The sequence below is a fragment of the Phalacrocorax aristotelis genome, chromosome 12 (assembly GCF_949628215.1).
Source record: "Phalacrocorax aristotelis chromosome 12, bGulAri2.1, whole genome shotgun sequence".
NCBI classification, from domain to species: Eukaryota; Metazoa; Chordata; class Aves; order Suliformes; family Phalacrocoracidae; genus Phalacrocorax; species Phalacrocorax aristotelis.
In genome coordinates this window covers 20,858,776-20,885,936 of record NC_134287.1, presented here as the reverse complement: position 1 = coordinate 20,885,936, position 27,161 = coordinate 20,858,776, and the positions used below count along the sequence as shown (strand labels likewise).

Sequence of the window (27,161 nt, the reverse complement as noted above, 5' to 3'; positions counted from 1 at the left end):
TTACTAATCCAACCTCAACACGGAGCATGGCTGCTCCCAGGCTTTTACCAGGGAATACTATGGAAATAATTTGTTATGACAAAACTCACCCGCAATCCATGCTTCCACTTACCCACAGAACAACCGAGCACCTGCACGTGGATACCGTCCACCCCAGGGCTATTTCAGAATATAGGTTTTCTTTTCGTAAGGAAAAGAATTTGAAGTTTTCACTAGAAGTGCAATTTTACAAGCATCAAGCCACATTTTCACGCATCAGAAGAGTGATGTTCCCATCGCTTCTTCTGACAATAAAAATACACTGCGGCTGCGATACAGCCAATTAAACAGTAGCTTTTTAATAAGACAACTACAAAACTTTCAGATCAGCTCAGATTCCCTTTGGCTACCGAAACATAAGCACTTAATTTTAGTTTCTGTCAGACACAGGAGGACCCAAAAATTACTTAAATGACAGTTTTAGCTTCAGAGGATATGAAACTAAACCCGTCAACCTTACTTCCTTCTAATAACCCTTTCTGATGAAACAGGTTTAAAATAGTATCGCCGAAATCTCCGGTACAAAAGCAGAGTAATTTACAAATGCACAGGTACTAATATTTTTACTTTGTGTGTTTGCTTTGCATTTTCATCTTGCATTTTGGGTAATTGGTTACCGCACTGTAACAAATCGATCTCTTGAAAACAAGGAACTTTTCAAAGCAATGAATATTTAAAATACCTTCGTAGCTGTCTGTGTTTCCTGGTGCAGGGAACATTATCTTGGTTCCCCCCTGTACATTCTGGACCACAATCATTCAAAGCACAAATACACACCCATACTTTTAAGCCCAAATCATAGAACCAGCTTCATAAAGACGAGTCACACACACGTACCTTTTAGGGTAACAAATTATAAACCCAAGAGACTAAGAAAAGAGATCCTTTAAATTACATTTCCAACTCTTTTCACCCAAGTAATTCATATTTTGCTGTTCTATAGTCCCCTTTCTAAACTTTTTTTTTAATTTTAATTTTGCTGGAGAGATTATTTCAGGTAATTTATACCATCAATGGACAGCCTACTATAAGTAATTTTGATTCCTTTTCCGTCCTTCATGCTAAATACGCTAGTGAGTTCTATCTCAGCAAGACCTGCATATCAGACGTGGTTCCACTGTGGCGGTGCCGCCTCGCGTCCCTGCCGGTCCCTCCCTGCACCCCCTGCCGTGCCCCCCCTTCCAACAGCATTTGGGCAGATCTGCCCCTGCATGGCAACCTAGGAGACACACTCCTCCTCCTGTATTTCCCTCCTGTAGTCCCAAAGACAACACCTGTCTAGAAATACAGGCACGCTTCGTTAAACTACATTATACAAACGGATTATTTTTATTCTCCTTTTATTTACCTGCTTTCCGTCTGATGCAGAGCTGCCCAAGGACAAACGCCACTGCCCCGTGGGATCCATTTTTTCCGATCAGTTGAATGCTGCTGTCTGTCCAACTTGTCGTTCAGAATATATCAGCCAAAAAATGAGGTGAGCTTTTTTATAGAATAAATTCAGTGTGCTTGTGTAGTCCCACCCTCGTGATGGAAACCCTGATTGTTGAATATTTTGCTTGCGGCTTTAGCATGTGATAAATGCTCATCCCACAGATTCAGTGGAATAACCTGAGAGGCTCTGGCCATGTTATAAGATCAAAATTTTCCTCCTGTGACTGGAAAAGGAAACATTCAGGGTAATCAATGACTGGTTGAAGCTGCAACAAGATGAAGATCCCTTGGTTTTTTTTTTTCAACACAGCAGCTACTGAAAACCTGCCCCTGTATTTCTAGGCCAGGAAATCATGGAGAAAATCGACTTGTGGTTAAGGTAAGCAAAATACTCAATATAGAGTGCTCAGCCTTATCACACCCTATTTACAAATACTGGGGGAGGAGGGAAGGGGAAGTCACAAGAAAACTGTTTCTGCAATTTTCCTTCATCCCTACAAGCGCACCGTCATCATGCTCCCACGCAGCCGCCTCCTCTCCACCACGGGAAAACCCGGCTTAAGAAGCTGGGGCTCAACTTCTTTAAACCTAGTTAAGAGCTGACGTTAATGCGCTGCTCGCATCGCTCAGGTGCCCCTGCTCCCTGCCGCCCCCAAAGCGGGCCGGCGCTCCTGCAACCCACTTGCGCCAGACTGAATCCAAAATCCCATCTCCAACTACTTTATGTACAGGGAAACACCTCGTGAGGAGGAAAAAGAGAAATTTTGTGTTTGAAGACAACACACAAATCCGAGATAACGGGTACTTTTGGAAAAAGTAACCAGGTTTTTATCTCCAGGTCGGAGTAATCTTAACCATATTCTGTCTGCAGAGTCCAGCAGGCTCCAGAGGACTGTCTTTTTACAGGCATTTGAAGGAACCAAGGGTCGCAAAGCTAATTTAAAGCCTATCAGAAGTACAAAAGCAAGGAAATCACCTTCTGGGAAGCCGCACCAACCGATGGCGTAACTCCCACTCACCTGCCGTGGGGCGGTGGGAAGAGGTGGCAAGAGTTCACCCACGTGCTCTGCGGGACTGCGTGTTTCACGCGACAACAACAAGGACTTTTTCTTTAGACATGATTAGCAATTGCTACTTGTGGAAAATTCAGAAAGGCAGCAGATAAACTTGAGTTAATGGAGTCTGAAAATGCTGAAGAACTTGAGGCCTCATTAGATGAAAGACCTGAACTGATCTTTTGGCAAGAAAATCTTTCTTGCAGCTGCAAAACCGACACCGGGAAGGTCTGATTTTGCCAGATTTAAGTCAACCTCTTTCCATCGAGAGAAGAAAATGAGGATAATTTGCTTATATAGCTCTGAGCGCCGTATGCTTGGCAGAACCGCTCGCTCCTGCGGTGGTAAGGATTATCCCAGAGACCTCAACCGCAGGAGGCTCTGCTGGGATGCTGAGCACTTCTCCTCGTCTCACACTCTTTTCAACAGCATAAAAAAAAAAATATATATATATATATATACATCCTATATACAGCGCACAGCAGTGATGGCGAGAAATGGAACCAAACTGCATTTACAAGCAGCTCAGCAGTCTGTGCCTGAAACATAGCCCTTCGTCTTCCATCACGTCAGGCTCTAGCTACAAAAAGCTGCCCTGTGGCATGCATATTTTGTGCTTACGATCTGTTTTTCCAGCTGAAGTCATTAACGTACAATTTAGTGCAACTTAGCTGTTCTCATAAAACTTATCTAAGCCTTATCAGAAGTAGCACCGGAGCAATTCTCAAAAGAAATCATACCCTCAATTCGTCTCTCTTCATAGGCAAGTGCACCACATACCCTTCCTGAAAGGCCACCAAAGAACCATAGTCGTGTTGATGAAAAAAATTAATGAGGCAAAATAAGGGGATAGTAACTCATTTCCAGGCTCCAACTGATTTTGCACCTATTTCATGGTCTTAGTTTTTTGGCCGTATCACAGAATTAAGCTACACAAAGACATTAAAAAAAAAGAAAAAAGATTGCTGGGGAGCAGAGAGCCAAGTCTAATTATCGACAAAATGGATGGTAACTAAACTCAGGTCAATACTAAGTCAATGGTACTTTGCAAAGCAGCACTTCAAAACAAAAACAAAACCCAACAACATACAAAAATCAAAACACACTGGCTTCCAAGAGACCTTTTGTTCACAGGTCAAATAGATCAGCTACAAAGGAAAGTATATCTGTGGGAGAGCCGCAAATTAAGTCATAAACATCCTATGAAATTACCCCCTACACGTCTGAACAGAAGCTTTCTGCATCTCCTGCCTGCTCAGTCATCATCATCCCTGCCCAGGTCAGCGAAGGACAATGCAGACATACCCGACAGACTGATGCAGAGGTTTTGCTGCTAACAACAGGCTCAAAAGCAAAGCGCGTGCTGTCACTGGTGAGGAGCTGCTTGGAAAACAGCAGGGCTGAAGGAAAGAGAAAAATCTTTTGGAAAAGCTACAAAAAATCCTGAGACATACCTCAACATTTCTTTTATGGAAAAAAATCTTTAGTGTTTTCACTCATCGGTGTCCTAGAAACTTTGTTTTCCCTCTCACACACAAAGGCACAGAGCTCTCATTCTTTCAGGGAACCAGCTAAAGGCATTAACTAAAAATAAAAAGCAAACCAGATCAGCTTAAGTTGCTTCCTTAAAAAAAAAATTCCCTATTTCACAGCATGCTAATTAATAGAGCAGAACCAATATTTTGATATCATGATTAAGAACAGTTCATTTTCAGCATCTTTCTCAACAGCAGATCAATTTAAGATGCAATTACCACCAATGCAATTATCTGGCAATTTGCTCACTAAATGACTTTCCAAGATGCGTTACTGAGATAAGGCAATGCCTTCTTTAAAGTGCCTTTGAGCTAGGGAAAGAGGAACCTGCAGGGAGGATTTTCTAAACAACGCACATCTCAATTCTTCAGTAATAAAGCAACACTTTTGCTTCACGAGTAACGTATAGGCACAAAACGTGAAGTTAAGTGCAAGTCACCTGGAGTCACTGGGTTGTTTTTCCTCCTTATTTCACAAACAGGAGTCACTAGGGATAATACTGTGACGGAGGACATGTCCAAAAGATCATTTTTGGAAAACATCATACTGAAGCTCTTGACTTCATTGCATTTTAACCACGGGGCACACACAGGTGAAGACTCACTAGCAGGTGAACCGCTTTCTCTGCCCCTTCCTCTTTCCGCTCTAACTACTTACTGCTTTTCACAACGGTGTTTCACGAGGAGCTGCGCTGGCGCCTGGACAACATAAATAAAAGAAATGCCATTCTTCAGGGATCTGGAAAAAGGATAAACAGGGAGGTGACAAAATCTGCAGGTTGAAAGTTATTCAGTTTGGTCAAAGTTAACATCTCCTGATCAGATTTGGGGAAAGGTATCATGCCACTCAATCATGGCCGATGCAAACTGGAAAGATCACAGAGTCATAGAATCATTAAGGCTGGAAAAGACCAAGGCTCATCAAGTCCAACCATCAACCCAACACCACCATGTCTCCTAAACCATGCCCTGAAGTGCCACGTCTACATGTTTTTTGAACCCCTCCAGGGATGGCGACTTCCCCACCTCTCCGGGCAGCCTGTTCCACACGGGGGATGGGAGATGGTAGAAAATGTTGACTATACACACCAGTAGTCATCTTTAAACTCAGTAGATAAAAAACATCTTGAGAAGATCTTGGTGGCTCTGCAAAGGCCCCTGGCTTTCTGCCCACCCCTGGGAACCAACTTGCTGTACCAGGGCCCCGACGGCTGATGGTGCTGTCAGAAACCCAACCGACCTGCAGTTACCTGCACAAGCACCGCTGAAAGCGAGATGGTCCCCAGGCAGGGCTGCCACCATGCACGGTCAAGACCAGAGTGTGATTTCCAAACGAAATGCGGAGGTTTTGGTGCTCAGTTAAACCATTTACTGTACCCATGGGAGTCACTTGCAACAGCCGAGATTTATGGCTGTAGCCCACTAACTGTCCCTCCACCTCCCAGCACTGGTAATTAAGTACTCTCCTAAATATTGCCCAAAAGAGGCCACAGGAGCTCTTCTAGTGATTCATTCAGCAGCAGCCTTTCTAAACCAACACGATTCCCCCAGCAGAATATAAAGCGAAACTTATCTGCATGCTTTTCTGTGCAGTTTCCCAACCTTTTTCTTCTATGGAGATCTAAATCTAAATACATTTTCTATTGATAATTGATGCCTGCAGAGGTTCCTCCTATTCTGCAGAGGGGAACCCTTCCCTGCTTCAACAGAAAGATCCATGACTTTTACCACTCTGACTTTTAATCAGTGCATGCTCTGCCACATAGGCAAAATGCATCACTGAAAATACAGAAGTAGATGTACTCTAAGACCTAACTGTACCAACTCGACCAAAAATGGCTTATCTTTCAACACTAAAAATTCGAAACAGAGTAAAACTCTGTTAGCTCACATAGATGTATAGCTATGATACACATAGTATATGTACATGTAGCATAGCTAGCACACAAAGTTATACAGATAGATATCTTACTTCCTCTACAAACTATTTCTGGTGTGACACACTGTGGTTTAATGGGCTAGGAAAAGCACTGTTTTTGATATAAATACTACCACAGTGGCATGGCTCAAGGAGATAAGCTCTTTCCAAAGGGTGGGTGGTGGTGAGTGACCAGTATTCAAACACGTTATCTTTTGACCACTGAAATATGGATTCACTTCTTCGTTTCTTTAAAACCATAAACTATGGTCTGTAATGATGCTTCTACCAACAAGATTTTTACTTCACTAAGTCAAGTACACCGATCAGATTTACACCACAGGAAAACAACCCTTTCCTTTTCCCCATAGCCCGTTGTAAGCATTGACGTTTTAAGCCTTAGGTAAACATAAAATTTTACTTTGCTTTGAATCAACAGAATTGTTTTTCATTTCCAGTGTTCCACCAGCTAACAGCACGGCTAAAAAACAAACAAACAAAAAAAAATAGAAGCGTGGCAGTACACCTACTTCATGAAAATTAATTTAAAATATAATTCAATAAACAACTGTAACCAGAAGATGTTTTAAAGCAGCTCAGTCCCACAGAACAGCACAAACACCTGCTGTGATAAGCTACGTTATTCTGTCAGTACAGGCTCCGAACATAAGTGTTAAAACAGTTTCTTTGAGTAATCATAATTATTAATAATAATGAATTAAGCAGATTGATAATAAAAAGCGTCAGGATCTCCAGCGTTTTGGAATAAAGCTGTATATACCCGGGTGTAGCTGGAGTTCACACAGATGTGAATTCCCCCTCGTAAGTCATTCAGAGGATTAAATTTTGGCATTTTTTCCTTAATTCACAATAAACACTAGCAAGTCACTTAACAGCACGTACAGCTTCCTGGCAAGGATTTTAGGTGGGCATCAATGCTGAATGACATAGAATAACTTGGGCTGAGAAGCGCCTTTGGGGTCATCCTGCCCAACCTCCTGCTGAAAGCAGAGCTGAGTTCCAGGCTGCTGGGACATCAGCTGGTGCTGGGGGGCTCTGAGGAGGGGCCGCTGCAGCCCCCCAGGCTCCTGCTCCAGCGCTGCACGCTACCCTCATAGGAATTTTCCTCTCCCCATATAACCAGTTGCAATTCCCCCCTATGTAACCAGTAGCTTACGCCCATGGCCCCCTGTCCTTGCACTGTGCACCTCGGGGTAGAGCTGGGCTCGGACTTCTCCATTACCTTCCTCCAGGTCGCTGCAGACGGCAGTTCAGTCCCCACCCTGCAAGCCCTCTCCTCTGGGCTCGTACTCCACGTCCTCACGCCCTTGCATTTGGCTTTGGCCAACGCCGGGAGGCTCTTTGATGTGCCTCTGCACAGCATCCCTGCCCTTTAGCGCAGCAACCGCGCCTCCCAAACCGGGGCCATCTGCCAACCCGCTGCGCGTGCGCTTCATCCCATCATCCAGGTCACCAGCAGAGATGTTACGTATGAATATATGGCTGAATAATATCTAGTGGAAAAAATTATGTGCAAAGACCTTTGCTCTCGTGTTTGTTCTGATTAAATGAGGAACAGCTGCTGTGCAAATCAGACTTCAGAGTTTGCTCCCTGCCAGAGCACAGTAGCAGTCACTTCATTTTTATCCCACGTGGCTCCAACGATAAGACGACGATATCACACGCAAGTTCTGAATGATCTCCTGGAAGGCCAAGAACATGCAGAACACGCCAAGTTTCACTATCTACCTTACACAAGCTCCCACAGATGTGAACTTATACGGTAGTCTTCTTCATGACAAAATAATTATATATATATATATTTTTTTTTTTAAGGGTCTTAGCCAACGTAAACAGGAAAAAACCACTGTGTTCAGAGGTCAGGCTTTGCATGCCTTCTAGGTTTTTGATGTACAAAGGATGTTTGTTAGGATGTTTTAGATGTATACAGAGTACAAAATCAGGACAACGTTAACTAACATCCAAACTCCCGTACCGCATCTTAAACATAAACAACAATTGCTTCTTGATGACTATAAAATGCTTTAAGACCTGCAGTTATTTCAGCAGACTTCAGCTGCTAATGTTTTGACCATTTGCCACAAGCACTCAGGAAAGACAAACTCGCAGATGTCACCACACCTCAATGCAGCAGAAATAGCTCAACTCGGATGCTCACAGGCGGGTGTGCAGCTGCATTTATTTCTAATATGCTAGTTACTCACCCTGCACTTTGCATGCATTAAAAGGAGTCCGCACCCACACCAAAAAAAACCACCAAAAAACAAACCAGGAGAGTGCTTGAAACCAGCTTACATGTGCCCCCAAAGGCTTCTTTTCAGCACCTATTTCCACCTGAAATTAATTAATTGCAGCTACTGAAAAGGCTGCAAGTCCTGAAGGATCCATGCCAAGTGATTTTAAAATTGATCGTAGGAAAGCTGAGGTTGGCAAGGAGCTCTGGAGGCCACCTGGTCCAGTCTTCTGTGGGAAGTTGGGCCTTAGGTTAGGTTTTCCAGGAACTGTCAAGCAAAGTCATGATTATTTCCTAAATTTATTTTAGAACAGTAATTATGAAAATGACTTCTACCCTGCGCTTCCTCTCTTGCACGAACGAGACGACAACAACTTTGAAGCATTGGCTGCACATCCAGCTTTAGATAAACTCACAGATGAACTCCTGAACATAGCAGAGAGGTGAACCTGTGCCAGATCACACCCGCCCAAACCCCTCAGCAGTTACACGGGTTACCTCGGGAATCTCCCTTCCACGTACCTTCCCCTCACCTTCAAAATACAACAGCGCTGCCTAAAGAGCGCTGAACGTTGCTTTGTGGGAAGCCTATAAGGCTGTTCATTAGGTCTGTATAACTTCCAGTCCCTCCTCTACACCCTTTTGTCCCGAAGCAACACAACAGGACAGCAGCATGCGTCTCTTCAACTGCCTTTCCAACACGGTGGCACTTTATTTGATGCCGACGCCCTCCCACGGGCAGCGACACGCAGCGTAAATGTCATTTTCCCCAGGATCATAATTCACACCGGTGCCACATGGTGGTAGCACTACTAAAGGGATGGAGAGCAGCGAGCTCTCACAAAGCACTTGGGGTCACGCTCAGCTGCAAACTGCGGTATTTGATGTTCCTCTAGGAAGCCCGTTTCATCTAACCTCCCCGGAGCCAAAACAAGATGACACCATCCTAATTTCAAAGACAATAACAATTTGCACTGGAGTTTTATGTAACTCCATTCAGTCATTTTTCTAACATCTGTGCCTAAATGAAACAATGGAGCACAGTGGATGCAATACAGATGCCTTGCAAAGTCATTCAAAATACACAACTGCTATGGTTTTCACCACAAATGCATAAACTGGACCTTAATAAAACTGTATGTGGATAGCTGCTGCTAAGTCCATCACCTTAACGGCCTACAATTTCACAAGAAATCGCCCTGCAGCAGCATGTTTCTTGGTCTCAGACGAACACAATCCCAAGCCAGTCATTTATTATAACCTATTTACAGAGCAACAAAACACAGCGGTTTCATAAGATGGTTAAAACCATCTTTCTAATTCAATCAAACATCTTACCCCATGTAGGAGTCAACTAAAAACAAGAAAAAAAGAAACGGAAGGCCTTTTCAGCTTTACTTTGCAACTGCCATTTGTACTTTTAAAAATACAGTTTTCCTACTGCCTAATGCATTTCCAGAAAACAGATATCCATGGATTCTCAGGCCAAAGTTTGCAAGGAACTTCTCACTGGAAACAAGCCGCTCCAGGTCTGAAGAGAGACTCAACCACCAGAAACCTGCTGCCACCAGAAACCACGGAGGACAGGAGAGGACGCAGCGGGGAGGAGGCGGCACACCTGCCCTCAGGAGACACTTGGCCTTACACCAGGTTTCACTAACGCTTCGCCAGATGCCAGCCTTCACGTGTGCAGTCACCTTTATTGACCAGTTATACCAGAAAATAATACCGAGACTTTACGGATTTGAGTGTAGAGCAGGAGACGGGGAACAGGTTGGGGAAATAATGGTGGAAGGAAAACAAACAAAAAAAACCCCATAGTCTCAAGTTGAATCATTCAAGCGTTGGGGAGGGAAAACCTGCACGTCAAAGTTGTCCGTTCACTGGGATCGCTCAGTTCTTGCTACTCAACCTCAGGCTCCATCAGCACCGCCTCCGCCCTCCCTGGACAGCTTCGGCAGATGGCCGCCAACAGACTACAGCGTTGTAGCTGCTGTAGACAATTACATCAGGTTTTTCAAATTGTACATTAGATATCCACGCAAAGATGCCAACCTTTCAAAAGTTAACCCCCCAAAACACCCCAGAAATGCCCTCCTCAATCAAACTGCTGAGCACGGCCATCTACCCTCCTCCCAGATCCCGAGCAAGTTCTGTGAACTCCTCATGAATAACTCCTCCGTAGGAACAAACACTGCTGTATTCATGTAGAAAACAAAACCAGTATTATAAGAAAATATGCTGCCCACAATTCTGGTGTAAGATCCTCAAACAACAGTGTAATGTTAAAAAATGGCATTTTGCTTACCCTAACTTGAACAGTGAAATTTCTGGCTCTCCATAAACAAGCAAAAGTTTCAGGTTTTCTTCTTTGATAGTAACAGACCTGTTTTTTTCAAGACACAATTTTATTATGAAATAAGCGTGTTTAAATTGGTTTTAAGGACCTTGTTCTCTTTTTCCCTTTTAATTACCGCATATTAAAAACTCATGGTAGTTACTGAATTTATACGACTGCCTACATCGTGCAAAAGCACACAAAGAACTCCGGCCTCCAGCAGACTAGAGGTCCTTACAAAATGTCCCAACATTCACTCAGAACTGTCTAAATTCATGAGCATGAAAAAATTAAATCTCAACGTCTCTGCCACTACAGTTTATGCTTCTTCCAGAACAGACAGAACCAAGACAAAAGCAACTTGGCCAGTCTCAGGAAAAATTCAGCATTTGCACATCCTTGCCCCTGCCGGTCTCCCCCTCTCTGCGGCTCCTCTCTCCAGCGCTGGCTCCATCACCGTCACCTTCGCTGGGGCATCAAATTCCTACCTGAGACTGCGTTATCCATACCACTCCTTGCACTTCTTCAGGTTTCCGTGCTGATCATCAGGTTTAATTCCACAGCAAATAACCAAAAAGAAAGAAAGCACCACTAAAGTCATTTAAAATATGGGTATTTCCCAGTCAACAACCCTATTTCTTCTGTCCTTTAGTAGTTACTGTGGAGTACACAAGTAAAATGTAGTGCAGTCCAGTCATCTTTAACTACTCAAGAATTAACAAAAACCTTTCCTACTTTGTGTTAAGAATCTCTATTTAAAAGAAAATTAGTGTAACCTAAGTATATTTACAAGCTATGTAACAGCTTCCACTTTACTATATCATTTTCATAGCCTTTTGCTTTGGACGTCTCTGCTCATTGCCTATTTAAAAAAAAAATAAAGGTGTTTACATGATTTTTTTTCCTCCAACTTAATAAGGTTGCAAAAATAAAGCCATGGCTATTTAAATATATTCTTCAGATAAGATATTTATAGAAGGTCAGTGTTTACACTTTGGACTGTAATTTCACTGAGGTCAAACATGTACAACTACAGTGCTTTAAAAGTTGCACTGTAACGGGGAGCTGAGGTTCTAAAAAAAACTAACAGAAAAAAAGGAGGGTAAAACTCTTTTTCATCCTTAACTTCAACGTGAAACCTCAGCATCGCATGAATATGGATTTTGCGTTTCATATATATAATCACAAGTTTGTAAGGTGCCTTGGGACCTTTGAAGAAGACATAGAATAAATGAAAATCATTTTAATTAAAAGCAAATTAAAGGGTCTTCTAATCCAGGCAGCAGCAGCAAATCCATGGAGGGTTTTTAGAATGTGGATCCTTGAAATTACATTGCTTCTAAACCTAATTCCAGCTTCCTTCCCTCCCTTCCCCCCAACAGAGGCTCCGAATCTGTACGAGATCAGGTTTATTATGAAAATTCTGCTCTAGTTTCTAAAAAAAGATCTAGTTGCTGAGTGGCCAGAAGCACTAGCATCCCACGGAGAAAATAAAAACAAAGAAATGAGAAAGGGAATGTTTTTCCTCACTGCAGGGAAAAAAAGATAAGATTCTATTTTATGCTTTTAAGAAGTTGTTTCAACACTGATTAAGAAAGTTGGGAGTTTCTCTCCTTGACAGGTGGCTTTTGAAATGCGGCTTAATAATAAACTAAGCAACCACATGCTAAAATGTTATTCCAGAACGGGCTTCATATTAGAAAACTCACAAGGTAGAAGAACGTGTAGAAGTAAAATAGGAATTATAACTGTGATCTTTTCATTGCTCTTCCTGCAGCAGGAGGACATTATCGGTGAAGGCTCACAGCTCTCCCGCTGGCTGTCCCGCGTTCACCGCTGCCTATACCGATACATAAAAGAATGGATTTACAAATGCTACTGAAAATGAACAGGAATCTAAAAAGTAGTAATAGTATGCTCATTTCTGCCTAAAATGCATTTTTACATATATTTATCTCATTAAGCAAAGGAATTCCTCCAGTAAGAGAAAAAAGAAAAAAATAACAAATCTCAACCTTGAGGGAAAAGAAATCCAAACAACTGAACAAGAGGAACAAAAAAAGAAAACGGGCAAAACGCCTGGAGAAACACTGCTTTGATTTTGACACATGGGAATAAATGGAAAAAAATATTCAGCTAACCCTTTTTTTAATCAAAACATCTTCCATCTCGTGTGCAAATTTCAACAGCTGAGAAAGAATCCTACTCAACCTCCCCAAAGTGGTGTCAGCGTGTTTTATGTAAATGCTAGGTAACAAGGGTTGTGGGCCTGCAGCGAACATTTCAGGGTTCTGCTTTAGAAGCTCTGGATTCACCCTCTGTGTCAGAGCAGAAATTGTAATTCTGAAGAAGATAATAGGAGATATACCCCGAGGACATAGGGGACTTCTCCCTTTTTAAATAGCCAAGATGTATTTGCTATTGAAGACTTAAATAGTTAATTAACAAATTAGCAGGAGAAACACTTGATGACTAAGCTCTCCGTCAATACGTGGCAATATATGCCTTGAACATATCTTCATTTTGCAATATCCAGAAATAACGTTAGGGTTTGATAACATGCTTGTTCTGAATGGATGACTGAGACCGAGGCAATTTCTCCCTGGGACAATCAGGAGTGCCACACGAAGCACAAGAATGACAAGCTTGGTGGCACAAGAGCGTGCTCTCAAACAGGGATATCCAGGGGAAGCCACAAATTGAAGCCACCATCTCAGGTTATTGGGCAATGGCAACTCCTTCTAGCCCACGGGCGGTACTGGCTACGGCACCCACTGCCGCTGCCCAAGGAAAGGGCTGCTCCTTCACAGCCGTCCGTGCTCTTACGGAAACATGGTTCTCCTCGTCAACTTTCATATTGATTCAGCAATAACTAGGTTGTTATTTTTGCTGTTCAGTTTTGTTACTTTTGTCTTCATGTGGCGTCCTTAAAACACCACCACCAGTTGCATTGTAGCTATCTAAAACTCCATATAGCCATAGGGGATCTTCTTTTTAACATTATGCTGAAGGGAAGCACAGCTCACAGCATCGGGAAAACAAGAGTGCAGCATGTGCATGGATACAAACAGCAATAAAAACAATGTCGAAGATCAAAGGCTCCCTTTCCCCCCACCCCCTTCTTCTTTTCTCCCCTCCCTCTGTAGCTGAGGACCACTTCACCCACTCTGCACCACACCACCACTAGTCTTGGCATAACTCTTTGCTGTAAACCAGCCTGAGAAACTATCTGGATTAAAGTAAATAAATAAAATACTAAAGCAAGAGCCCTTCAGGAGGAGATATTTCCCTGGTCTGATTTACAGCACGCAAAGAACAACATCGTACATCTTCGGTGAGTGGCAGCTCAGGGGCACAAATAAGTAACTGAGGACAGGCAGAAACCTACTAACAAATTTTTGCTGGAAGAAGACATTCATATAACCACAAGAGCCTTCATTCAAATCGACAAAACAAGAACACTGTTAGTTCATTTATTTCAGCCTTTGTCTGTCTTCTCTGCTTAGTTTGTAACTTCTCCTGTCCAAAAATCGCCTTCACATACTGGTTCCCTGCGGGCAAAAGGGACAGACCAGAGAGACCGACTGCGATGGGCGAAGCAGCTCCTCAACACTGGCTCTGCCCGCGGGTCCTGCAGTCACCTCCGCCTAGTGCTCAGGTAAGTTGTGAACCGTCTGCGCAGACTTCAGGTGAGTTTTTCCCAGTGTAGTGCAAACAGAAGCATACACCCCTTTCCTTATCCTGGAGACGGGCGCTGCCAGGTCAGCTCTGCTACAACGGACGCTCGCCCGCAGCCTGGGAGCAGGACCCACGCTGTCGGATCACTGACAAGAGTTAACAAGTTATTTCCTTCAATTCCCTCTTCCACAGCCCTCATAATTCAACTCAACTTCATCAACATGACAGATTGCATTAAATATTATTTAAAGAATACATTTGTCCGTCAAAACTAGAGTGCCTAAAAAACCTGTTCCAAATGAGATGACACAAGTCAGCGGATGGCCATTTCTATTTTTATTCTCCTCAGAATTTTATCAGCTTGAAAGACAGGTAACTTCCAGACACGTACACACAGTTTCCCATTTCTGAGGCATTAAGTTTCATCACAACGGGTTTCTCACAATCACATACCTCAACAGCAGGAAACATTGAAGCATCACCTTCATCTTCATTCTAGCAGAGCCTTGCTTTAGCCCTGACCATTCCACAATCAATCAGCAAGATTCAGGTATCTACTGTGTTGGCTAATGTTGCAGTACAGGAGACATGACTTCCCGCCCACTTACGATTGCCAATTTTCATTACAAATGTGCTTTGATGCCAAGTTAACCTATAGCCTTTTCTTCCTTTCTGTTTAAGAACAAAATGTGATGTGAACAAACCATTTCTCTGCCTTAATGCAGAAGCAACTTTCAACTTCACATGTTGAGTTGACTGGAGAGAACCCTTCCTCGGAGACTTGTAAAACTGCAGGAAGGAGGACAGCATCCTCCAGAGACTCGCAGTGATGCTTTAAAGAGCAGAAATTGGCTCCAAGTTTGTTTTCTGTAACACTGAGAGGATAAATAAAAGCTATTTCTCTCAGGGAGCATCTCATGTTTGCATTTATACAAAGTTTCCTTCACTTGAATATACTGGATATTTCCTACAGGGACTTGACCTTTTTGCTTGGACACTGCTCTGCTACGACCTTCCTGTAGAAACTCAGAACCACTATTTGCTTAATGTGGGAGATGAAAAGTCAAACTTGTATCCGTTTTTGCTTATTTCAGCTATTCTTCCATAGGATTACCCAAAGAGAAATGGTGAACTTCATTCTTTCTTAAGTCATTATTACTACTGGCTCCAAGAGCACATCAGATGTTCATGTTTGAAGACTGGATAAACAACCAGAAATCCAGATGCAAAACAAAAACTACTGGTGGGAGGGTGAAAGGAAAACAGATAAATCTCCTTTCAAAAATATAAGATTTCATAGGGAATCTCACTGTTTTACAAAAATATGATGAGGAAGGAGATCTACAACTCCAGGCTGAAACACATAATGAACACCGATATATTTTCTGGGATCTCCAGGAGTCGCTCAAGGCTGAGGATGATCACCAGTACTATGACTCCTGCCACCTCCTGAGTTCCATAACTACCAATGCATATATTACAATTTTTTTTCCAGAGTCAAGTCCACATATGACAGGGTTTCAAAGTCAAGTGGTAGACTTGACTCTCCACAGGCTCTTCTGCCGCCCCAGTCTCTCCCACTGGGAAGAGTGGGAAGTTATGCCCAGCTGTTAGCAGTGACTCTCTATTTTTCCATGAAGAAAAGTCACCATCTGTGACTTGGTTGCTTTCAAAAGGCTCGAACAACAGAGTCCATCTTACAGATGAACCTTTCCCTCCAACGCTCGTGGTCAGACAGGCCTACACAGATGAATTCAAACATAAACACCACAGAGCTAGGAATCAAGCAGCTTAGAAAGGCCTTTTCTTCTTTGTGCTCTTCTCTCCTCCTCATCCCACTGGAGGGACGGAGACGGTGATGGGACCCAGCAGGCAGGTCCACAAACCACCAACAATGATGTGAATCGCTCAGGAGGTTGATGGGCCACAGCGAGAACGACAGCCCGCACTCCGAGGACACGGCAGAAAATCAAGAGGCAGTCTCTGGGGTCATGCACATTGCTCCGTTACATCTCCCTGTGGAGTGTAAAGGGCCCCTACTGCAACCACAGCTCTCAGGGATATCTGTTTCAGGGGGACAGATGCCGAAGGCATCTAGTTTTAATTACTTCTGGCTGTTCTTTATCCTTCAATCTAAAATTCAGGGCCCTCAGGAAGCCGAGACCTCAGAGCTATGACGGGTTTAGCAGCTTCTCACTAGCTAAACCGCAGCTTGGTGGGGGGGCACCAAAAAGAAGAACCACACCTCAGCCCAGAGCCTTCAAAAATGAAAAGACAGCATGAATGCTGGAAGATGACTATTACCAAGTCATCAAAAACTCCTCTAAAAATAAAAAAAATTTTTAAATCTCTTTGAGACAATATGCAGAGTCACTTTTACCACAGCAAATGCATCTGTGCATTTGAGGAAGGATTTCTCTCTTCATGCCTCCTGTGTTTACTGTAAGGAGAAGCACCTTTCTGCAGCTCCTCTTCTCCAAAACCTGCATTTGCTAATGAGGTTTCTTCAGTCACGTAGCAAATTCTGTACATCACCATGAAAAAGAACTTTGACAGCAACTCTTACCTCTTCTTATAATGGTCATTTCCTATCTGGCAACCATCCTCCTCCCTCTAACAGACATGAACTACCAAAATACCTTTTCAGTACCAGCCATGATCACTTTATGCCTCTGTCTAAAATTTAAGAAAGCTCCTGCACACGCCAGCCTGCACCAGGTTGGCACCAGAGGCACTCACAAACTTACAAAGCCTAAGCCTTGAAAGAAAACAGTGCAGAATGACGCAACATTAGCCCAGCTATCTATCCCTGTGTCTTAATACCATGAAACAGTCTACTCTGTACATTCACAATACCATGCATTATTTCACAATATCAGTAAACTTTTCATTTCAAGGGTAGCAGAAGTATTGCTGAAATAGAATCTGTGCAAAGTCAGCTCCTGGCTGGTCCTCGTGGGCTACCGGCAACTGTGGGTAACTCAGTGAGAACACGCAATAAATTTGTTCTATTTGTTATGCAGGACCATTGTAAAAGGAAAATGAAAACTAGCAGATTTTTTTTAAAATGCTAACATTAAATATGTTATTGAAGACAGACTGAAGGGAAGGCATCCCCCAAGAGATGAACCAAAATGAAGTATAACATCGCCCAGACACAGCCCGCCCACGCGCAATAACAACTGCTCAGCATCCCCAGCGAGGAAGTTGCTCCTTCTCTTAAAAAAAAAAAAAAAGAAAAAAAAAAAGAAAGAAAGAAAATGCCCCAAATCTGTTAAATTAAACCCAGACAGCATCAATCTGGACTGTCGTGTTGAAGTGCCATTCAAGTGCTCTCCATCAGGCTGGAGCAAGGGATCCCTGACCACCCCAGGGCATGCAGGTTTTTTGCTGAATCAGTTTTTGCTGAACTGTTCGGATACAGGGGTGCCACCTCCACCAGCAGATAAGCTGTTCGGGCACGAAGAAAATAACCCACATCTTAAGTTAGAAAAATACATAAATAAATACAATGGAGGGAAGGAGAGACATTTCCAAAATAAGGAAAGCTAGCTGTCCACTTGGAATTTCTTGCATCGCTTAGAATATCAGGTCAGAATTATTAAAGGCTACTTAAAAATACAAAGCAGGAGGAGAGTCCCAGAGGCCCAATAACAATATCCTTTCTCCATTGTCCTGACTTTGTTTGCGTGGAAACAAAGCGTACAAATGATTCCAGCATTCCAGAAACTTTATAAAAACAGGCAATGCCTCGTTTGCCCATTCTTCCTACAGAAAGACATGAGAGCATAAACGTATTCAATATCTGCTTGCATGCCTTGGGAAAAAATGAAATGAAATGAAGAGCTGCCAAACAATCCAGAAGCAACGTGGGCTACAGGGATTCGGTATGGAGAAACCTCCTATTTTGGGGCCCAGCAACACTACGGAGTTGTTGCCGTAAACATCATCCTTGCTCAATTATTTCACTTTGGTCATAATTAAAATAAACCGGGAGAGGGAAAACAAAAGAAACCACACACACACAAAAAAACCCACAACAACATTGCTGTCCCAACAATCCCGAAATTAATTTTACTGCCACAATTACCAATTCCGCTACTGACTACCCTGGTACAGCTGGAATTTGGTTATGTATTTACCATGACCTAGGTATGAAGCTATTTTAAGGACACGCTACTTCACAATTTCACATTACAGAACTGAGTGTGTTGCAATTAAATAAGAGTTTCAGCATTTCAAGACTCTGATCAAAGAGCAGGCATGTGATACAATTGTTTATATGTTTCCAGGGAGACCTAAAGAGCTAGAAAACAATAAAGACCTAAAAAGCTAGAAAATACCTGTCGGTTTTAAGAGGTTCCCATGGGAATTCTTAAACAGAGTTTAGAAATTACACAAATACCTCTGCGGTTTCTGAGTTTTGTTTCCTTTTGGCCCTGAAAATTAACAGAATCTGTTTAATACTTTTGAAAATGAATTAGCTACTGCTCAACTGCTGCAAACCCCCAAGCAGCAAACCCTGACATGCCACCAACTCCCAGCAGACACGGTATTTCTTCTGATGTATCATTTCTATTGATTTTAGATGCTGAAACTAGCCAAAAAGGGTTCCCTTTCCTGCTGCCAGAGATCACAACAACACCTTGCAGCTGCATTTATATTTCTTAGATACAATTCAATAATACATATATAATCAATGCAGTATTTTTTAAAGAAATAAAGACCGATACTACCAGGAATCTTTAAGGAAAGCATAATTCCCTTCTGATCTAATCAGTTTAAAAAAATAAGAACCCCACTCGTGAGAAAGATGAACATATACAGAACACAAGCCCCAGATACTCAAGAGCTGGTACCACCTGCCTTTGGTTCAGGGAAGAGGGCGCGTCCCTACGCTCCTGCCTTGCCCTTGGCAGCATGAAACAAATCGGTGCTGAACACGGTCATTTTTCCCCTCGAGCTTTGTTGCTTTTGTCCCAGAGGAAAATTCTAGTTTCTACTCAGCGATAAAGATTGCTGTCAGCCCCTTGAATCCGACACCGTGAATAGCTTCAGTGTTCGGCGCCGTATGACGAGCGAGCTCCGGGGCCGGTCGTGTTGCCCAACACAATGGTTACTTGTGGTTCCTCAAGACAGGGTTGAGCAGCAGCCTGCTAGGCAGCAACAGATGTGCTTGTATCTATCACTGCCAGTGAAAAATACTCAAAAGAAATACAATATTTTCTTGAAAAATTCATCTTTTTTTGTTCTGTTCTTGCATTTTGAAGCAGCCTTCAATAACTGCCCCCACCGCTTGCACCTCCAGCCTGGCTCATCGCTGGCTGTGCAGCCAGGGAGCCCATCCCCAGGAGCACCAGGGGGGCAGATGCACTGGGGGTCCCGCAGGGGGCAGGAGCCCCCTTCCCTGAGAAGTCCCTGCCTGGGGACAGCTGCTACTCTGAGAGTACGAAGGGCTTGCCATTCTGCCAAGAGCTGAGTGCACTGATTATATTAATGCTGATGGAAAGAAAGATGCAAACGTGATGCTGCAGAAAGGATGCACGATCACATTCAAGGAGGTAGCACAAAGTTGGGGAAATAGGTGGTTGTTCATGGAATCACGAAATACAATATATGTTCATGGAATGAGAAAAAAAAAAACCAGTCTTTGGCTGGACAGGGTGCTGGGCCATCTTGTCTAGGACCATGCTTTTCCCAAGAAAGGTTGGACCAGATGAGCCTCAAGATCTTTCCTAACCTGGTATTCTAAGATTCTATGATACCATCAAAGCCACGGAGCATCCTGAAATGAAAGGCAATCAGGATGCATGCCTGCCTAGGTGAAAGCCTCAGCACAGCCAGATTCAAGTCGTAAAAAAATGAGGGCAGATTTTGCCATAAAAATAACTTTTATGACAAAGTCTTCAACACACGTAAGGATACACTTGCAAGGTGTTCTTTGGATTTAGGTTCTTCTTATTCAAAGCAAAACCAGGCAACCCCATCACCCTTACCAGCTGCAACTTCTGCCCTGTACCTGGTTATGCTGAGAAGGTGATGACCAGCAAAGCCAGGAACTCACAAACCCACTTCCACCTTTCAAACCATGCCCTTTCTGTGGGTGTTTTGTAACCTCACCCATCTGGCCACTCGACCCAGGCATCACCACAGCCCTCTCTTGAGTTCACAATTACCTGTCCTCTTCATCTTGGCTTCTCCCAAACAGCTGTTTCCTGACACAAGCCACGTCCACCCCTGGAAACATCGACAGGCTGAAGTTTCACATCAAATCTTTATGTCACACCTTGGTTTATTCCCATTCAAACTTTTCATGAACTTTGTCTACCACTAGTTTATCAGGTTATCATTGTTATTTGTAAACAGTGAATAATACATTAAAAATATTTCAGTCTATTCGTCTTGTTCTGTTAGCTTTGATAAGTTCCTTTTAGCTGTAGGGATCAATCTCTGCATACGTACAGACACTAAAGAGATATATAAAATGTACATTACCCAACACTAGAACTCGACCAGTTAATCTCCCTCATCAGAGAGAGGGACAAGGTAGGACAAGTGTCTCGAGACAAGAAGTACAGGGCAGAAGCCCCCAGGTTGTCCGAATTATCCCTGCAGAAGATTCTCTCCAGCGACTAAAGACAGAGCTTAAGTAAACCAGCCTGCTAGTTTAGGGGCACAGTGCTGGGGAGTGCACCTACCCAAGCTTATAAACTGCAAAATACAAGTTTTCAAATTCCTAGTAATATTAAAATAGCAATGTATCTAGGTTCCTAGAGGCTTTAATTATGTGAGATTCACGAATAATTTGCCTTTGAAAACGCATGAATACATTAAATTAGTCTTGGAAAAAACCACAGTATTAAACAGGACATTTGAGGCTGAGAAGTGGATTAACAGCAGCATGCCTCATATTTGCCCAACCACCAAGCTTCCAGTCCGATCACGGCAAAAGCAGCAGTGTTACATCACGGGCAGCGTGAATACTCGTCTCTTACATACATGAATTCAGCGTTCTGTGTACGCAGACACCAAAGGACCACCGAGAGGCAGTCCGAGGGCTCGAGGAGGCAGGGGCACAGCCTCCTTCCATCCCAGCAGCAGCTGGACCTGGGCCCAAACACAGGGAAATAATACAAGCTCACACCCACCGGCTGTGCAAGAGGGCTGGCTCTCCGAGGGGCTGCAGAGCCTATTTCATCCTCCCTGTTATGTGAATAACCCGACTCCTGGGAGGAAGGCGGAACATCCTAGCTCTGATTCTGACCTGCGATTCAGCACCTATTCCCCGCTGAAGGTCAATCTGTCCATCTACTCAGAAAGGAAGCACCTGCACCTGGGCATTACAGTATCGCCAAAGGGGTGTACTGTTCTTTGCAGGACAAGCTTTTTAGTTTGGGGCTGTTGTTTTGTTTGGGTGTTTTGAAATGTTTTAAAAGCTAAAATGCAATGCAAACATTCTCCACAAATGTACTTTTGATCCTACAAAGTGATCCAAAATTTACTAACAGACATCTATCAACACATCCCGCCGGCCTGCCGTGCATCAGCCTTGAATCATCGGCCTCTATTTCTTGGCTGTAACAAAACACACCCACAGAGAGCAGTAAATGAGGATGTGCTGTTTTCTGTAACACAGCCCAGACAGCCGAAAACCAGTTGGACCACGTCAGGCCCTTAATTTGCGTTCATAACAAAGGCAATGTTTCCGTTATCAGTCACGCAACGGTTATTACAGGGTTTAGCGCTACCGGTGCAAGCCCAGGGATGGGGACGAGAGCGCAGCTATTCACTTCCAGGCAGAGCACACATATTCTGGGGAAGTAACTGTCACGCCTCTGAGTCACTGACAGCTTCAGGGACATATTCTGCAAGCAGCTTAATAAAAATCAAGCCTGACGGATTCAATCGGTGATGAGGATATTAACTACTTGGACGCAACGAGGGTTGAGAGCGGGGGACGGAGCATTGGCAGAGCCCCTGCGGGACAGCCGTGCACCACCACTGTGAAATACATCCCTGCACATTGAGCAATACGTTAAATGAATAAGCAGAAATCCACCAGCCTTTCAACATGTCTTTGCATAATAACACCATCACCGAAGATGTTAAAAGCTGGCCGAAGCACTGTTGGATAGATATGAGGCTGTAGAACAGCACGGGATAACAGCTTCATGTTCAGCTGTAAGAGAACAGGAGAGTCTGGAGGTTTTGAAGGAGACCGTGTTTAGCAGAAGTTATTAAACTTAAGAGCTTGAAATAGATATAAATCTGGGTATGAAGGCAAAAATAAAGGTATATAAGACACCTCCAAAAACTGGTACACAGCTGTGAAGGCATTTCTAGCTGAAAAACTGACAAAACATTACGTTCCCCCCGCCGGCCCCTTGACAGCTGGGCATATTTCTGTGACCGCCGTCCGGCAGGACAGTTCCTTCCTTTCCCACGCTCCGGAGCTGGTTCCGATTACAGCTCCCAGCAATGGCAGCGTCCCACGGGACAGGCAGCACAGCCCGGCTTTCGGAACGAGGTGCCCTGGGGACAAAGGCGCGGGGATGGGCTGTCCCCAAATCACACTGTACCGGTCTTCAGGGGCTGAACAGTTTCTCTCCGGAGGGGAGGGGTCTCGGCGGACCAGAGCCAGGCTGCAAAGGAAGAGTGGATTCTTTTTTAGCCACCTTCCAGGAAGCCCAAGATGAGCTTTGTCTCCAAAAATACAGAGCTGCCCAAGGGTCCTACCTTACCACAAGGGTAAGGTAAATAAATGCACTGGCTCAAAAACCAAAAGATTTTTCTTTTGTTAATCTTTTATTGGAATACCTTTCACCTCATTTTGCAAGCAGGATAAATTCTCCTTTAAAAAAAATAAAAATCACAGCCCTCCCCCAGTGGGAATTTTCTAACATAAACCTTTTTTCTCCATTCAGCATTCCATAACCAGCCACCTTTAAGTCCTATTTCAATAAAAGAACACAGAGCGAAACTGGTCTTTAAGAACACCTTCAGCACCAAAGCATCCTGCATAGCATTAACTGCTTAAAACAGAAGTACTGGATGGATTACAGGGACGGGCTGGAGGAAAACCAGCAGCCATTCCCAGGCTCTGTGCCCTCATCCTTCGGACAGTCCCCAACTTTCAGTTCTCTTTTATACAATCCCCGAAGAGGAACATTTCCCACAGAGGCTGACAGGTGTGAAAACATCAACTGCAGCCAAACGTGAGTTAGAAAGCGCAATGCCCCGAAGAAGTCGGTACGTTATCAGGGAACAGTACAGTGCAAGCTGCTTCCAACTTTGCCAGCAGTACTTTCACACCAGTTTTTTCTCCTTCTAAGACACAGAAGATGCCACGGAGGCTCAGCCACTGCAGCACCATTTTTTGCCATTTTTTTAAAGCAAAACCAACACCAGGAATATAGATGTTACGGCTGCTAAAACTCATGTGAAAGAGCCTGGTAGGTGAGGAAGGACAAAGTACCAAAAAAGAAAGATCTAGATAATAATAAGCACAATTAACCTGCTAAACTTTATTATATTTAAATACATCATTACTGGAGGAAAAAACAGTGTACAGACCCTCTGGTGGGACAGCAGCAGAATGGCAGAACTGAGCCTGAAGATGTTAACTACACACAGAGCTACCCTGGACAAAATTTATAATCTCTTTTGGAAGGCATTAAGCTTTCATTTCAAAGGATAAATTGCTAACCAAGGGCCTTTGGAAATGTAAAACACTGTTTACAGAGAAAGTTTTGAGGGTTCAGTTATTTTTCAAGGAAATTATTTGAGTTTCTTCCTCTGAAGATCCTGGTAAATGAGGCCAAATTTCAAGGGCAATTAGTTTGATCCAGCAGAGCAATTCTCAAGCGTTTTCAGTACAAACTACAACTCCGTCAAAGCACGTATACACATAACTTCTAACTTCTGCAGTTTGCTAGTCAAAGATATTAAAAAAAAAAAAGAAAAGACGTGAAGAACCCGACCGCCAGGAGCTCTCCTGCACGTCAGCCTGTAGCCCAGGTCAAGCCACGCTGTGCCCAGGTGAAGCACAGAGGCGCTTGGGGGGGAATAGGAGCAAGTCTCCTTGAAAAAAATCACACAGTACGACAGTACCAGTTATCTCAACACCGCATCTTCCTAAGTTTGTTTCTAATAGTTTAAACTAAGTAATGCAAATAGGTCATCATTTAAATATAGTTCCTGTTTCCACCTTTTCCCTTCCCCACCCCCCGCCTTGCCAGAAATATTTAAGTCACTAAAGTTTCCTCTCTGCCCCCAGTTCTGCCAGGAACCGGCGAGGCGCTGGAGGTGGGAGGCTAGCCCCTGAAAAACAGAGTAGAACCAAGTGTTGCGTCTGTGGCCTTGGGATGTGCCCTCAGATGAGTTTTTAATTTGGCTTCTCAAGATTGATCAGTGCATGTGTAATTTAAAAGCAACGCGAAGCAGCAAGCTAGGTAGTTTGACTGAAAAATAATGAGCTTTTGACAACTGCAAACAAAATGATGATGTGAATCCATTTAAACTCATCCCTGTATTTAACAGGAAAAGTATATATCATTTTAACTTGGTTATACAAAGGCTTTTCTTCTGCATTACAAAAGCTTTTTTGCCACGATCTTGCTCTCGGTAGCAATTTGCAAACCTTGCCCAATTGTACGAGATGAATTTTTCTGCTGCCTGTGTTTCTACTAATATTGCTGAGTAATTAAATATTTTAAAGTGACATTGTGCAGTATGACTAAATGTATTCATGAAACCCAAACCTAATTAAAAAAAATAACAACTCAGAAAGTACCTGAGACATCTAAACCCGCAGAACACAGGATACAAACATTAGTCATTGCTTGTTTAAAGCAATAGCTTACTACTCACGTAATAGCACAGCACTGTAGCTCAAGCAATACACAGCATATTTACAGCAGAAACTAAGGCTAGGAATGCAGAGAAAAATAATCATCGAAGGAAAAACAGCAAAGATGACAAGATTAAAGGACAAAAGATAAAAACAGTGTTTACCAAAAGAAACAGCAAGCAAGTGGAAGGAAGGGTTAGTAGATACAGGTAGAACCCTAATAAGTTATGGTAAATTCTCTGCAGATTTTACACACCGATATGCTTACAAATTGCCACATTATACCAAAAATAAACTAAAAGATGGAAAGGTTGGTTGGAAAGTGAATTGCCCGTCTAAGAATTAAATTCTTAGATGCAAATTAAAATGCATCCCACGTAGCAGGGAAAACTGCTCTGAAGCTAAAGAATGACAGCTTTTGGTAAGGAAATATTGACAGATCCTTTATCAAATATACTGAAAACAAGAGGGTCTTTAACCACAGAGTCTCATCGCTGGCTTCGAGTCGTGATTACATGGGCCTTCCCGCATTCGCCAAAGCGTTGTCTTTTGTTTCTGATAAAAAAAAGATTAGAAGGACCAAGGGAGGTAACAAATTATGGGAGCAAACGCCAAGATAAAAGAAGGCATAGCAAGACCCTCGGGGAGCGTGGTCGCACCTCGGGGACCCAGCGACAGGACACCAGCAGACCACGGGGCACCGTGACCGTTAGGTGGCAAGACCGCGGGCCGGGGACGTGCTAGCTCTATACAACCAACCAAACTAACCTGGCCCCGTTACAATCCACGATACCCCACGTCCGTGGGAAAGTGATGTTTAAAAGCATCGTGCTCCTGCAGTTCACCTCAGCCTTTGGTTATTCTGGCTGATAATCAAAATTACTCTGCTGGTCTTCAATCAGTGCCTTGCAAGGGGCACCGGCATGAACTACAGCAGCGCTCCATTTTATCTAAGCTTTCTTTAAAAGTTATTTCAGATGAAAGAGAGATTGATTTTGCTGAAGAGGAAGAAAACTCAAGAACCACAGCAATTAAAGAAAAAGCCAACCACGAGGAAACCTGAAAGCGACTGGTCGCAGAAGAGTAAGATCTTGTGAATGTGGAGTTGCACATTTCATTCTGAATTACTCTCTGATGCCTCCAGAGCAACAAAACCTAGAAGTAGGAGGAGATGTCTTAGTTCATGCAACTCCCTTGCTTTGGCAGAAAAGTTTAGCCTCCAATTTACTGAGTACATTTTGTCCTGATATCTTAAGTGATGCGATTTAACGCAATTTTCCCTTGCTTCCCTTGGAAATCTTCTGCTATTTGCTTTTTCTTAAAAATTCATACTGCTATTTACCCAAAGTGTTTTCTAGGCTGCATTCTTCCCGGTGATTCGTGATGTTGCTGCATCCTTGTCTGTGTGTGATACCTTGAGGGACCGGCACTGCGACTGGTACGGCTTCAGCCCGCTGCCGGGGCACCCTCGCTCTCCTGCGTGAAACAGCCGCCCCTTCTCAACAGCAATAACCCAAAACCTGTCGCTTCCATCGCTCGTGGTTTTTTGAGTTTGTACCTCATCGCGCCTCTACCTGATTTACAGTTCTGTTTTTTGTTTGACCTGCTCACATCTCTCATTCTTACCAATAAATATTACTTTACATTAGAAAAAGGAAATCTCTGATAAGCTGAGTTTTCAGGACTCAGCACTTTTTCCTTTTTACAGCGGGGATAAAAGGGAAAAAGACCCCATGGCAAAGCCATGCCACGTTTTCCAGTGACAATAAGCTGTCACTACAAGCAACAAACTACCCCGACAAATTTCTTTCTGGTTTTATTTCTTCCCTTAGCCAGAAAACACCTTTGAGCACAGACACATCACTTCTGCGTGGGCAAGCACTAGATGTCTGCAAGCAGCTTTTCACTTTGCCACTTCACCAGTGAGTCACCAGTCAGGAGTCAAAGGAAAAAGGGCATTTTTAGGGCATCGCTGTTCGACAGGGGATGTGCTCGGTGAGCGGCGGGCGGGGCTGTGCAGAGGCAGCTCCCACCCTGCCCGGCAGACCCGGCACCGGGTAG

At 43.5% G+C, this 27,161-nt stretch overlaps 1 protein-coding gene across 2 annotated transcripts in view; it reads right to left on the bottom strand.

Annotated features, from left to right (window-relative positions):
• Nucleotides 1-27,161, bottom strand: part of PTPRE (protein tyrosine phosphatase receptor type E) — a 109,571-nt gene that overhangs the window by 76,651 nt on the left and 5,759 nt on the right. Inside the window, exon 2 of one of the 2 annotated variants that reach the window (XM_075107726.1) lies at nucleotides 4,722-4,802. The exons of the other annotated variant lie outside the window; for it this stretch is intronic. The gene's annotated coding sequence lies outside the window, so the exon portion shown is untranslated. The remainder of the gene's footprint in view (nucleotides 1-4,721; nucleotides 4,803-27,161) is intronic. 2 annotated transcript variants of the gene reach the window in all.